This window comes from Stegodyphus dumicola, chromosome 10, assembly GCF_044657685.1.
Source record: "Stegodyphus dumicola isolate Sdum_Otavi_A_Nest chromosome 10, ASM4465768v1".
Taxonomy (NCBI): Eukaryota; Metazoa; Arthropoda; class Arachnida; order Araneae; family Eresidae; genus Stegodyphus; species Stegodyphus dumicola.
The window spans coordinates 117,520,221-117,535,117 of NC_140777.1; positions in this window are offsets into that span (position 1 = coordinate 117,520,221).

A 14,897-nucleotide genomic window follows, 5' to 3' on the forward strand; every position below is an offset into this window, starting at 1 on the left:
TGCTTTGTAAATATCTGCAATTAAAGTGCATTTTTCATATTAATCCATAATGAAAAGGAAGAATATGAGATTGTTTTAAGACAATTACTATGGAATTAAGATAATGTAAGCATGATCGTAAATTATCTGTTGTTATTAGACAGACTACTTACTGAGAAACGGCAGCAGCTAGTTCTGGTTGTCGTTATTTTTCATCCTAAAAGATATAAGCATGCACAGTGCAGAGAGAACGTATATCATGATACGTACGTTTAAGACTACGTTACACGTAGGCCTAATAAGTTACGAATACATTTTATCTTTGTCTTTTAGTAAATGTTTATTTCTTTTCAAAAACGCATTATGAATGATTAAGTTTAATACAGAAGAAGCTAATTGAAATCAGAAGAGGGATAACAGTGGGTCTACATTAAAATACGGAAACAGACATTTATTCCATGTCGAAGTTTGACTAAATCAATTTTAAAAGTTTCAGGTGCGTAGAAGTAGTTGAAAATTACCTTTTTATATGTGTAATGATTATATTTTATTATTCCTGAAAATTGAACGAAGGTATTTTCGGTATTCCGGTTTGACTAGAAACTTTCACTCTGCCGATGTTCCGGTTTGATTAGAAACAAACTTTTCTCTGCTTCAGAATGGCAGCAGTGAGAACTTGACTTTCGATTTGTTATGACGCAGCTAGAACGCTGCTCCTGAGATGTAACATTAGATTCGACTCTAGATTCTAGATTAGATTAATTTTAGTATTTTAATAAATCTTTTAAAACTAGATTGAGTATTTGATCATAGAATTATAGCTGAACCATCGCTTTCAGAAATTTTAGATGTGGCATTTGGATACGTCGTTAGATAGTTAGAATGCGTAGGCAGCGACATTCGTGATTCGAATAGTGTACATTAGTGCGTACATAAACATTTTTTGGTGCTACATGCCGGGAGGCCGGCTAATATTCGACAATATGGATTCGTAAGTATGGATAGCACGGTGTGAAGTGTGCGAAGCCTGCAAAAGGTAGGATAAGTTTTCTATTTTAAAGTGTAATTATGGAAGATTCTGTCGCTAAGCTTAAATCGAAACTCAAAGTATTAAGGACCGCAGTGTCCAAGGCACTAAAAATTGAGACAGAATTAAGCAAAGATGACGTTAGTATAAATGTAATAGAAGAAAATTTAGACATATTAAACGAAAATGCAAAAACTCTGAGTGATTTAAACACTCAAATAGAACAGGATTTGAAGGTCCCAGAGGATGAATTTGAACTTGAAGTTTCATCCGCTCTAGAATATGAAGAAAAAATCCAACTGTGGCAACTTAGAGCAAGAAAAAAATTGAGGGAATTACACAAATTCGAAAATTCAGATCCTAATGAAACCGCTATAGATTACAAACTTGAAACTAATAAATTTATTCGCCTTCCAAAATTGACTATCGCTAAATTTTTTGGTGATTCTAGCAATTGGCAGGAATTTTGGAGTCAATTCGAGGCAGCTATTCATAACAATGACTCATTATCGAAAGTAAATAAATTCAGTTACTGAAAGTCATTACTAGGTGGGGTAGCTTATAATGCCGTTTCCGGACTTTCGATTACAAATGAGAACTACTATTCAGCTATAGAACTGTTAATTAACAGGTTTGGGAGAAAAGATTTGGTAATAAATGCTCATATGAATAAACTGTTAAATCTTTCCCCTGTTAGAAATGTAAGGGATATAGAAAATCTTAGGAATTTATATGATCAGTGTGAAACTCAAATTAGATACTTAATGAACGTCGTATCAGAAACTTACGGTAGTTTACTTTGCCCAATATTGTTAAAATTAATTCCATCAGAGATAACATTAGAATACAGTCGCAGTAGAAACAGTGACCGAACATGGAAGGTTAACAAATTAATGGAATTTATTCGTAAAGAAATAGAAAGCCGTGAAAGAGCTACGCAGTTAAATGAGAGTAGAGAAACAAAAACAAAACACCGAGCGGAAATGATTCATAACTGGAGGCATAAATCAAACGATCGTCTCCACTCCGCTCACGATAATGTAAACAACAAGCGCAGTAAACAGTTTGAAGAAAATTCGCCTAAAACGTATGAATATGTTGCTCCAGTCGCTAGCAGTAAATGCATATATTGTGACGAACTACACGATTCGGAGCGCTTCGAAATTAAAACCGTGGAGGAGAAAAGAAATATTTTAAAATATCAAGCCCGATGTTTTTTTGTGTCTTAAATCTCAGCATAAAATTAAGCAGTGTTGTAAGGATCTTAAGTTTTACTAACGTTTATTTTATTTTAAATCTTTACTATCACTTCTTATTTTCTACTTCCGGCCAAGATTATAAGCGTGAAGGATTTTATGCAAAGTTTGTCTGGCGAACGCCAAGTACTTAAGTTGTGGCTTTTTGCCAAGCAAGACAGAGAGGAAGCAGTGAGTTCGAAGCAGGCCGCTTACCTTAGAAGTTACGCAGTTGCTGTTCGCCTTCCAGGCCAGAGGTTTTAATCCTCTTAATAAATTAAACGTATTGTAGTGTTCACAGTCTCTGTGCTACATACGCTTCCTGTTATTATAAGGCCAATCTTCCACGTGTGTTATTCTAAAGTTAAATTAGAGTTTAGTTTTATTTTTATACTTTTTTTACGTTAGACCCCGAGTGGAGGGTCAGTGTATTCCGAAGTACGGAAGTTATTGTATATAGAGTAAAATAAAGGGTTTTGTATACCCTTCGTCTGTATCCTGTCTACTTACTACAATTAGTGAACATAGCTTTAGTAAGCTCTCTGTTCCTAGTCAGGTCCTTGTATGTTCCCGAAGAAGATTAGAAGGAACATTGAACCTGATAGTGGCGCCCAACGAAGAAGAATAACCATGGCCGAGTTTCAAGAAGAACCTGTGCTGCCTGCAGAAACGGCTCAGAATCCAGAAATGCCAGCTGCCGCCCTGGAAGGATTCGGTTACATCGTCCAGACCATGCGCACTTCGATGAAACCAGAAGCAACATTTAACGGAAACTCACCGGTAACCAGTTTTTTGGAAAAATTGGATGACCACTTCATGCTCTACCCCGTGCACGAGTTTCAAAAAGTTACCTTAGCTACCAGCGCTTTGAGGGGCCAAGCGCTTAACTGGTTCAAATGTATCGGCAGAAGTCTCTTGGGTCAAGCAGGAAGTCCCACCTATACTTACGAAAATTTCAAGACTGCCCTACTAAAAGCCTTCCCTGTTGTAAGGGATCGTGCGAAATTAGAAACGGAACTTTTTAGTATATATCAACAAAGAATCGAAAACCTCTCGAGCTTTATTTTAAGAAAAATTCACGTTTTCAAGCTCTTGTATGGAAACCGTCCGGATCCTGAAATAATTCAAGTGATTTTGCCGAGGTTACTGCCCCAAGTGCAAGACTTTATTGAATTAAGAAATCCGACTACACTGGAAAAGTTATTTGAGCTAGCAATCCAGTTTGAAAGTAGAAGAACGGCGGACGTCGAAAGAAGACGCCAATATCAACAGCGAAACCAATTTGGTACGCCAAGACTACAGCAAACTCAAGCATACGGCTACGGAGAAAAAGCGAATCAGTAGGCAAGGAAATCCGAGCATTCAAAAACAGCCGGCGAACGTCGACAGTTCAATAGCAACTCAGGAAAAAAGCCTCAAGGCCAGGGGAAAAAGAAGGAAAGCACGGAAAGGAAAAATAATTTAAACTAAAACGGATTTCTGCTGACGAGAGGGTGCGGAAATCCGAAGGCCACGAAAACCCCTTTTCCTACAAGTTAAATACAGTAATGGTGAAAAATTTGACTCTTCCGAAGATTGAAGTCTTGGTGAATAATATCCCGGCCACCGCACTCCTGGATACCGGCGCGCAGTCTTCCTGTGTGGCAGAGGAGTTTTTTAGAAAGTATTTTCGCAAATACCGCATATATAATGCAGATAATACAACAGTGTTAGCGGCGCAAGGAAAAAAATGTAGGTAAAGTACCTTTGTATATCCGTATCAAGGACGAACAAGTAAAGGTGATGTTTTTTATAGTAAAGAATCTGCAAGCACATTTAATCTTAGGAATAGACTTTCTTTCAGACGCACAAGCTACACTGGATTTTAATGAAGCGTCCCTTAAGCTGACAATGAAACCAGTGCGTGTAGAAAAGGTTGAACCGCCAAGGTTAAATCTTGACCACCTGCCTAATGACGAGCAAGATAGAATCCGACAAGTGGTAAGTGAATTTGCTTCGTTATTTAGTGATATTCCAGGATTTACTCAGGTTACTAACCATAGTATTGACACCGGAGATGCATTGCCAGTTCATCAAAAACCATACCAGTATGATAAGAATAAGGAAAAAATTATAGAATGGCATATTACCGATATGCTACGTAAAAAGATCATAACGCCCATCTCAAGTAGTTATGCTAGCCCGGTGGTTTTATGTAAGAAAAATAATGATTATCCTTTGGAGCATCCAAAAAGGTGGAGATTCGCTATTGATTACCGTAAATTAAATTCCATAACGAAATATCCGGTATATCCGTTACCGATCATAGAAGAAATTTTAAGGAAAATAAAATCAACCAAATTTATGACGACTTTAGACTTAACGACTGGTTATTTTCAAATAGGGGTGAGGCCTGAGGACGTGCCTAAGACTGCTTTTATAACCAAGTCTGGCACTTATGCATTTTTGCGTATGCCGTTTGGCCTTTCAGGCGCCCCGGCAACATTTCAGCGATGCATGGACATTGTGTTAAGACCTGTTCTTGGAAAGTCCACTTTTATCTATTTAGACGATATCATTATTACTAGTGATAATCTAGATCAACATGTACAGGATTTAAGACAGGTGTTTTCTTTATTAAATGAGGCCGGTCTAAAAGTTAATGTCGAAAAGTGCAAATTTGCAGCCCCTGAATTAAAATATTTAGGTTACAAAATATCTCAAAAAGGGATCGAGACAGATGAATCAAAAATAATCGGTGTACAAAAGTATCCGACTCCAAACACGGCAAAGAAGCTCTCTTCTTTTCTAGGACTTTGTTCATATTATAGGTCCTTTATAAAAGATTTTGCGGCTATCGCTGAGCCATTGTTAAAATTAAAAAGGAAAAAGGCAAGATTCTCGTGGACGGCCGAAGCCAATAGTGCTTTCGAAAAATTAAAACAAGCATTAACTCAAGCCCCTGTGTTGAAATTTCCTGAAAAGGATGAAAATTTAGAAATTTCAGCGGATGCTTCGGATTATGCGGTAGGAGCGGTACTTTCGCAAAATCAGCAGCCAGTGGCATTTTTTAGCCGAACTTTAAATCAAACACAAAGAAACTATTCCGCGACCGAGAGAGAGGCACTTGCAGTTCTGTTAGCAGTGCTAAAGTTCCGAGTCTATTTTGGAAAGGCGCCGATAACAGTATATTCTGATCATGCGGCGGTAACTAGATTGTACTCTGGAAAAAATTTATCCCCAAGGTTAATAAGATGGGCACTCAAGCTGCAAGAATATAATCTGGTAATCAAGCATACCCCCGGAAAGGAAAATATCGTAGCAGATGCCCTATCACGAATTAAATTAGACGAACAGGGTAATACCGTAAAAGTTGCAATGCTTACAGCGTGTACAATAAATTCCCGAGAAACTGTAATAACCGAACTGGGTAAGGATCCTGAGTTTGGAAGTATTTATGAGTATTTGAAGGATCCTGAAAATTTTAGCCACCAAGATATTGTGGCGATAAGAAATAGGGCGGCCCATTACGAACTAATAGATGGTCTATTATTCTTTACAAAAACTACGAATTCCAACAACGAATTTCGACCTGTTATCCCAGCTAGTCTTAGATTAAATATCCTGCAGGAGCTCCATGACAGCCCTTTAGCTTCTCATGCTGGTATTCGAAAAACTATCCAACGCGTACGCGAGGCAGTCTACTTTCCTGAACTGCAAAAGTTAACAAGGGCGTATGTCCAGTCCTGCCCAACATGTCAAGCAGTTAATTATATTAATTTCCGCCCGGCCGGGTTTCTAAATAGTATTAAATCCGAATTTCCAAATGAAATAATTGGCATCGATTTATTGGGCCCTTTCCCAAAAAGTCAGTTAAATAAAAGTCGCTATCTCCTTGTTATGGTTGATCATTTTAGTAAATGGACCGAAATTGTTCCCTTAAAACGAGCCTCCGCGAAATTAGTTACTGATTCTATTTTAAATAAATATATTTTAAAATACGGGGCGCCCCTAAAAGTTATATCGGATAATGGTCCTCAATTTGTAAGTAATATATTTGAAGACGTGTGCCAAAAACTGGGCATACATCATTTAAAAATGGTCCCGTATCGGCCGCAATCAAATATAGCGGAACGGGTCAACAGAAATATAGTGAAAATTATCCGTAGTTATGTTAAAAATTCTCATAAAAGCTGGGATAACTATGTCAATGAATTTGCTTTCGCCCTTAGGACCGCAAAACATGATACAACGGGCAAAACTCCTGCTGAGTTATTTCTAGGCAGAAAGATTATAACACCGTTAGATAAATTATTTTATGTGCAACAAAGAGCCCCAGAATTTAAAATGGGTGATATAGAAAAACTAATAAAAGAAGCAAAAAAGAATACGGAAGTAGCACAAAGAAAACAGAAGTTATATTATGATTTGAAACGACGGGGAGTAACTTATAAAGTAGGGGATGAAGTGTTCCAAATTTTTCCACGATTTGAAGGACCATATGTTATAGAAAAAATAACTCACGCTGTTGTAGTGTTAAAAGCCAGAAATGGTGAAACCTGTTCCGCAAACATTGATCAAATTAAGCCCTACTTCGATCGTAATAAAATGCAAATCTTTTCAGATCTTTTGCAGGATCCGGCACGGCAGACACCGCAGGTACAAGTTCCAGAGGTGGGAAAACGACAAGTACAAGAAAGTACAAGGGCAAGCCAATGAGAGACAGAAGCAAGTGAAAAGAAAATTGCCTCGCGGAAAAATTGAATGTAACAAGAAAAAGAAGCCGTTCCACCGTCCAGAAAACAGAGTTCACGAACACCCCCAGAATGAAGAAGGGAGAAGGACGACGTATGTGAAGAGGACCAGGAGAAATGACGGCAACTATAACCCGGCTTTAAAACGGAAGATCTACTCATCCGACAGAACTCTCCGCAGCAAAAGTCGCCGAACTGCGGAAGGGCCATCAGCGGCGGAGGAAAAAGTTCAAGGAAAGTTTGAACGGCCAGCAACGAGGTCCAAGCAAGAACACGGAAGAAATTTCCCGGTTCCGCCAAGACCAGCTGCCATCAAACGGCAAAGACCACAAGCAGAGGAGAAAAGGAAAGTATTCAAGGGTGGCCGTACTGGTGAAAAAAGGAAGCTTCCAGAGGAAAGCACTGAAGGGCGAGCCCGTACAAGAAGGAGGATAAACCAAGCTACTATCTGCAGTACCTTTAAAGACTGGGCCCAGAAAAGGATGTCCGAATATTACAAAGATAAGTAAAATTTTATGTTACTTTGCAAACTTAAGTTAATCTTTCATTCTTACTGCAAATGGCAGATTTCAAGAAGTTTTACCTCATGCGAGGTCTACCTTTATCGCCAAAAGGGCGAGAAATGAGTTGTGACCGATTTTCTTATTATGTTTTTCAATTACTCGCGCGTAAAACTAAAGTTGATGTATAATAGCGTTGTGTAAAAACTTAAATATTGTAAAAAGTTATTGTATAAATTTTATTTAAAACATTCTAGCAAGAGAGAAGTTTTAGTCTGAAAGACTTTTTGAAATGTAGTATTATTTCAATGTAGAAAGAATTGGCACTTGCTTTGAAAAGAATAGAAGTTAACAATGTACTACTAATGTATGTTTTCAAATCTGTAAAATTAACGGCATGTTGATATGTTCTGTTATTTTAAATGTTAAGAAATACCGTGATATGGTAAAAGTGAAAGTAATGTTAAAAATTTGTTATTCGTGTGACTGTAAAGATTAAATCATGGCGAATATGTGGTAAAGGTTGAATGATGTAGTTAGGCTCTCTGACGCTACACTTTAGAGTTAGCCACTTTTAGAATAGTACCTCAGGGTTTAGAGTTGAAATTAGGGTGTGTTAAGAGGTCTCGTTATGTTGAATTTTAACACGTTAGTGTTTTGATTGTAGGAGGAAGTGTGGCACACGTAGACAGAAACACATTCGTGTTTGGTGTTCTTTTACAACACATGTCAGAGAGCACGGGGAGAGATAATTAAAATAGTCATGAATGAAATAAGAATGTTAAGAGCAGTATAATTCTATATGTTACTTGCCATGTCATTGTGTAACATTTCATTAAACTAGTTTTCCTTCCAGATCTCTGGAAGGAACCAGAATTGAATAAAAGCTCCTGGTTAGATGCAGTACAGATGAAAAAAAAGATTGTTGTATATCCTGGGAGCTGCTATTGTAACAAATTTCTTTCTTTTAAATTTTCTAGTTTCTAACGAAGTTATGTTTGTAAAAGGTTGGCCTCGCGTTAGATTCTAGAGCTAAAAGTTTTCAACAAGGTCGTTTTAGACCTCAGTTTCAAACTAATTAACTCTAGCGGGAAGTATGTAAGGATCTTAAGTTTTACTAACGTTTATTTTATTTTAAATCTTTACTATCACTTCTTATTTTCTACTTCCGGCCAAGATTATAAGCGTGAAGGATTTTATGCAAAGTTTGTCTGGCGAACGCCAAGTACTTAAGTTGTGGCTTTTTGCCAAGCAAGACAGAGAGGAAGCAGTGAGTTCGAAGCAGGCCGCTTACCTTAGAAGTTACGCAGTTGCTGTTCGCCTTCCAGGCCAGAGGTTTTAATCCTCTTGATAAATTAAACGTATTGTAGTGTTCACAGTCTCTGTGCTACATACGCTTCCTGTTATTATAAGGCCAATCTTCCACGTGTGTTATTCTAAAGTTAAATTAGAGTTTAGTTTTATTTTTATACTTTTTTTACGTTAGACCCCGAGTGGAGGGTCAGTGTATTCCGAAGTACGGAAGTTATTGTATATAGAGAAAAATAAAGGGTTTTGTATACCCTTCGTCTGTATCCTGTCTACTTACTACAATTAGTGAACATAGCTTTAGTAAGCTCTCTGTTCCTAGTCAGGTCCTTGTATGTTCCCGAAGAAGATTAGAAGGAACATTGAACCTGATAGTGTAAGGAAAGAAAAATGTGCGAAATATGTAATAAAAAACACAATAGGTCTATTTGTTTCCAACTCGAAACCAAATCGGAGAAAAAAGAGGTCGTGTCGACAATTCCATCCAGTAAAGAAGATGTTCAGATTAGTCAATTAAAAACCGAAACTTTCCGCAGTGCATTGCTACAAACGTGTTCTGTGATGATACGTCCATTTTCTGAGAAAGATAATTTAGAACCAGTTCGTATTCTATTAGGCAATGGATCGATGAGAAGTTTTATAATTCGGGACATTTCAGAGAAGTGTAAATTACCTGTTATTCGAAAGGAAACTTTGTCCGTATTTGCCTTCGGTGTTAACCAGGCAACAGAACAAACTTACAATGTTGTTAAACTAGAAAACAGAAGTGAACCATCCCTAAATATAGAAATTGAAGCTTTAGAAACTAACCAAATATGTGCAACTAATTTACGTTTCCCTGGTATCCCGGTTTCCAAAATTAACAAAGAGTTAATAGGATTACTGTTATCTGATTCTTATGAATTCAGTGACAAAAAATATTGCTGTTTTGATCGGAGCAGCTTACTATCATGAAGTAATAACTGGTAGACTTAAACGTTTTAAAAATAAACTTATAGCTTCCGAAACAAAATTTGGATGGTGCCTTCAAGGCCGGACTGATTCTAACGGTGAATTGTTAAACATGGACATTATTGTTGACGACAAATTGGTCTCAACACAGTTAAAGCAGTTTTGGGAATTAGAAACATTGGGAATTGAACAAGGGAAGGAAATTAGTAAAATAGATAATGACATTTTAGAGAATTTTAACAGAACTATCAAATTTAAAGAAAACCGATATGAGGTTAAACTCCCTTGGAATAAACATTCGTCTGAATTAAAAACGAATTACGTAAATGCAGAAGTTCGCTTTAATAAACTGGTTAAAAGGTTGAGAAATGATCCACTGCTTCATCAGCATTATCACTCAGTTATAGAACAGCATTTAAAAATGGGTATAGCTGAGGAAATTGATCCAAGTTCTGAAGAAACAGGAAGAATTTATTACATGCATCACCAGCCAGTTATTCGACCTCATAAACCCGTGAGAGTTGTATTTGATGCATCCAGCCATTCGAAAAATGAATACTCTTTAAACGATTGTCTCTATTCCGGTCCTAATTTAAATTCACCATTGTTAGAGATATTAATACAATTTTGCACACATAGCACAGCATTTACTGCCGACATTGAACAAGCCTTTCTCCAGATTTCTCTGTCACCTGAAGATAGGGATGCTGTAAGATTTTTGTGGGCAAATAACCTTACAGATAAGGATGGGAAACCTAACACGAAAATACTTAGAATGACTCGCGTTTTGTTTAGAGCTACATCCAGCCCATTTTTGCTTGCCGCTACTATCAAACATCACATAAATACCTTTAAAGAAACAAATCAGAAAGCAGTTAAACTATTAAACGAATGTTTATATGTAGACGATTTAATAGGCGGGGATGAAGACGAAAATGAAGCTAAACTCCTATATGAAGATATTAGATATATTTTGAAGGCTGCTGGTTTCAACATGCGAAAATGGAAAACAAATTGTGGGAATCTGCAGGAAGTTTTTGACGAATAAGAAAATGGTGAAATCCAGAAAGTTCTGGAACAGAAGGTATTGGGATATAAATGGAATTACAAGGAAGACCTTCTGAAGATAGAATCACAAAATCTAACTAATCAAGCGAAAACAAATCTAATGACAAAAAGAGAAGTTCTTAAAACCATTGGAAAGCTTTACGATCCCATTGGATTTATAAGTCCATTCACCTGTAGGGTTTATATTTATTTTAACTAACATTTATTTTAAGTTTAAACTATCTTTCCTGTCAAGCCTTACTTTCCCCTGGAGCTGCCAATGCCAGAGTATGTAAATTTTAGTAGAACTCGCAAGGATTCAAATTATCAGCGGAAGTATTCTGAGTTAAACAGAAAGGAAACGAGTTCGAGGTGTGCTGTTCTTACTTCACGAGCGCGGAGGTAGTTAGCCAGAAATTGAAGAACCCCGCGTTTCGGCCTGTGTGCTTGCCTTGAAGTATTGTTAATCGTTCAACGTGATCTTCAAGTTTGCTGAATTAGCAGCGGCATTGTAAAACGCGGTGAGGTTAGTTACTTTAAGAGAGCCTCGTAGTTAGAGTCTTGTCTTTAGTTTCTTTTCAGGTTATTATTTTTATTTTACCGCCGAGTTGGCGTAGTTTGTGAGCGTCAAGAGCACGCACTTGTAATTTATTACGTTGAATAAAAAGGGACTTAAACCCTTAACAAGACTCTGTCATTTATCCAGTTTCAACAGTCACCTCTTGGTTGCGTGCAAGTTGGAGGCGCGCAACGCTACATTGGCGCCCGAGCACTTATCGAACTGAAATGGCCGAAAATCGGATGGAAGCCGCTGGACAACACCAAGAAATAACAAGCCAATTGGAAGGATTTGGATACCTGGTCCAGACTTTGAGAGTGTCAATCAAGCCAAACGTCAATTTCGACGGAAAAAATTCGGTGGCGATATTTCTAGAAGGCCTAGAAAATCACTTTCAGCTCTACCCTGTGCCTGAAAGACAAAAAGTTGCCATCGCCACATCCGCACTAAGAGGACAGGCCGCGCTATGGTGGAAGAATATTGGCAAATTTTTATTAGGGGAATTTGGAAGCCAGACATATACATTTGAAAATTTCAAAAAATCGTTAGTAAAGGCCTTCCCCATAGTGAAAGATCGAGAAAGGCTGGAAGCCGAACTATATAGTTTCTATCAACGGGATATAGAAGAATTGACGGACTTTATTCTGCGAAACATTAAGCTGACGGATATGCTGTATGGGAAGAAATACGACGAGGAGATTATTGAAATAATCTTACCAAGATTGTTACCCGCTGTTCAAGACTACTTCGAAATTAGAAACCCAAGCATATTGCAGGAGCTCTTCGAATTGGCGGTGAAGTTTCAAAATCGCAGAATAGCGGAAAAAGCTAGAGGGGAAACGTATTCTCAAAGTACCCGAAGGAAATCTTCAAATGAGGAAACCAGAAATGGAAATCGCTCTTATGGGGGAAAGAGCTATCAAGCTAACTCATCGAAACTCGAAGGTCAAGGCCCAAAGAGAAAATTCGAAAATAAACATCCGCGTACCCAGAAGGCACAAATTGAAAGGAAAGCTTTAAACGAGTAGAGGGGCCTGTGAAAGGGAGGGTCCAGACCCCGGAAGTTTTAAAAAAACCCTCAAAAAGACATTTAAATACGGTCATCGTAAAAAACTCACATCTACCAATTATACAAGTCCTGGTTGGCGATGTACCAGTAGAAGCCCTCATCGATATAGGAGCAGAAGGAAATTTTATGAGCGAAACATTCTTCAAAAAAATTTTTATAGGGCACGATTATTTAAAACCAAAAATACGGAAATTATAGCGGCGCAAGGAAAAACATGTCACTGCATCGGGAAATTATCATTAAACATACAGGTAAAAGAGGAAAGCCTCAAAGTATTAATTTTTGTAGTGAAGAATCTGCAAAATCCTCTTATTTTAGGTATGGAGTTTGTAAGGGCCGCGAGGGCCAAATTGAATTTTCAAGACAGTTCCGTGGTGCTGGAGATGGACCAGAGGGTGGTGGAACCTGTGGAGAAACCGCAAGTGGACCTTAGCCATCTGAATGACCATGAAAGGCAAGCTATCCAGCAAGTGGTGAGTAATTTTTGTAACTTGTTTTCAGAAAAGCCGGGAAATTGTCAAATAGTTACGCATAAGATACAATTAACTGCCGAAAAACCTTGTAGGACTAAACCTTATCGGTACGACAAACAAAAAGACGTAATCATCGAAGAACATATTCAGGAGATGTTAAAGAATAAAATAATAACGCCCATAAATAGTGAGTACGCGAGTCCAGTCTTACTACGTAGGAAAAAGAACGAGTTTCCTCCTTCGGATAAAAGGGCTTGGAGGTTTGCTATTGATTACAGAAAACTAAATAGTATTACTAAATTCCCAGTTTACCCTTTGCTGGTTATAGAGGAAATTATTAGACAGATCAAATCGACAAGATACATGCTTTCGAACAAGGATCCAAACCATAAACCAAATGATGGGAGACTTACCTAGAGATAAAGTTGTAATAACTAGACCATTCGAAAAAATAGGACTGGACTTTGCAGGTCCAGTTATTACCAAGCCTAATTTGAAAAGATCTAGGGTTACGTTAAAATTACACATCGCGATATTTATTTTCTTTAGTACAAATGCTATTCATCTAGAAGTAGTATCAGATTTGTCTACTGAAGCCTTTCTAGCATGTCTTAGAAGGTTTATTGCCAGACGAACTCCATCCATTGTTTGGAGTGATAACGCTACGAACTTCAAGGGAGCGAAGAATGTTCTTGATAAACTCTTTAGAATTTGTAGATCGGATCCTATTCAGCGCTTTAGTTCCGAAGAAAGTATAACATGGAGATTTATTCCTTCTTCTTCTCCGCATTTTGGCGGGTTATGGGAGGCTAATATAAAATCAATGAAGAGAATTTTGACAAAGGTCGCGAAAACGACAATTTTAAACTTTGAAGAGCTGTATACATTAATTACACAAATAGAAGACTGCTTGAACTCTCGACCTCTGTCACCTATTTCGGCTGATCCAACAGATCTTCAGCCTTTGACTCCAGGTCATTTCCTAATAGGAGCTCCACTTTTGTCGATACCAGAACCGAATGATTCTGTAGATTCTTTGACCTTGTATTCTAGATGGACTTTAATTCAAAAACTTAGAGCTAATTTCTGGAACCGTTGGAGCGTGGAATATCTTAATCATTTGCAGAACCACTCAAAATGGAATCAAGTGAGATCCAATCTCAAGGCAGGACAACTAGTCTTGTTAAAGGATAAAAACAAGACACCCATGAAGTGGACACTAGCTCGCATCGAGGAAACCTTTCGTGGTCCAGATGGACTAGTACGAGTCGTAGACGTCAGAAGTTCAGATGGAATCTTTCGCCGAGCCGTCTCCAATATCAGTCCACTCCCATTTCCAAATGATGTTGGACAATTGTCCAACGGGGGCCGGGATGTTCCGGTTTGACTAGAAACTTTCCCTCTGCCGATGTTCCGGTTTGATTAGAAACAAACTTTTCTCTGCTTCAGAATGGCAGCAGTGAGAACTTGACTACGGATTTGTTATGACGCAGCTAGAACGCTGCTCCTGAGATGTAACATTAGATTCGATTCTAGATTCTAGATTAGATTAATTTTAGTATTTTAATAAATCTTTTAAAACTAGATTGAGTATTTGATAGAATTATAGCTGAACCATCGCTTGCAGAAATTTTAGATGTGGCATTTGGATACGTCGTTAGATAGTTAGATGCGTAGGCAGCGACATTCGTGATTCGAATAGTGTACATTAGTGCGTACATAAACATTCAGAATTACTCAGATAGAGCTCAAGAGTAATGTTATTCAGAAAATAGCCTGTCTTGCAAGTTGCTATAGCAAATATAAGAATCTCAAACGTCAATATTTATCTATTTTAGAGAAAATTAAGATAAGACATTCACATGGCTATGTTTGAACAAAACAAAAAAGTGTGATTTCAAAATTTTTTAGCACAAAGATCGGGGATAATAATAAAATGAGGACTTGAGGAAAATAATTTTGGAGAGCAAGTGTATGACGGGGATTGTATTAATCAATCGTTGAACATTATTACAC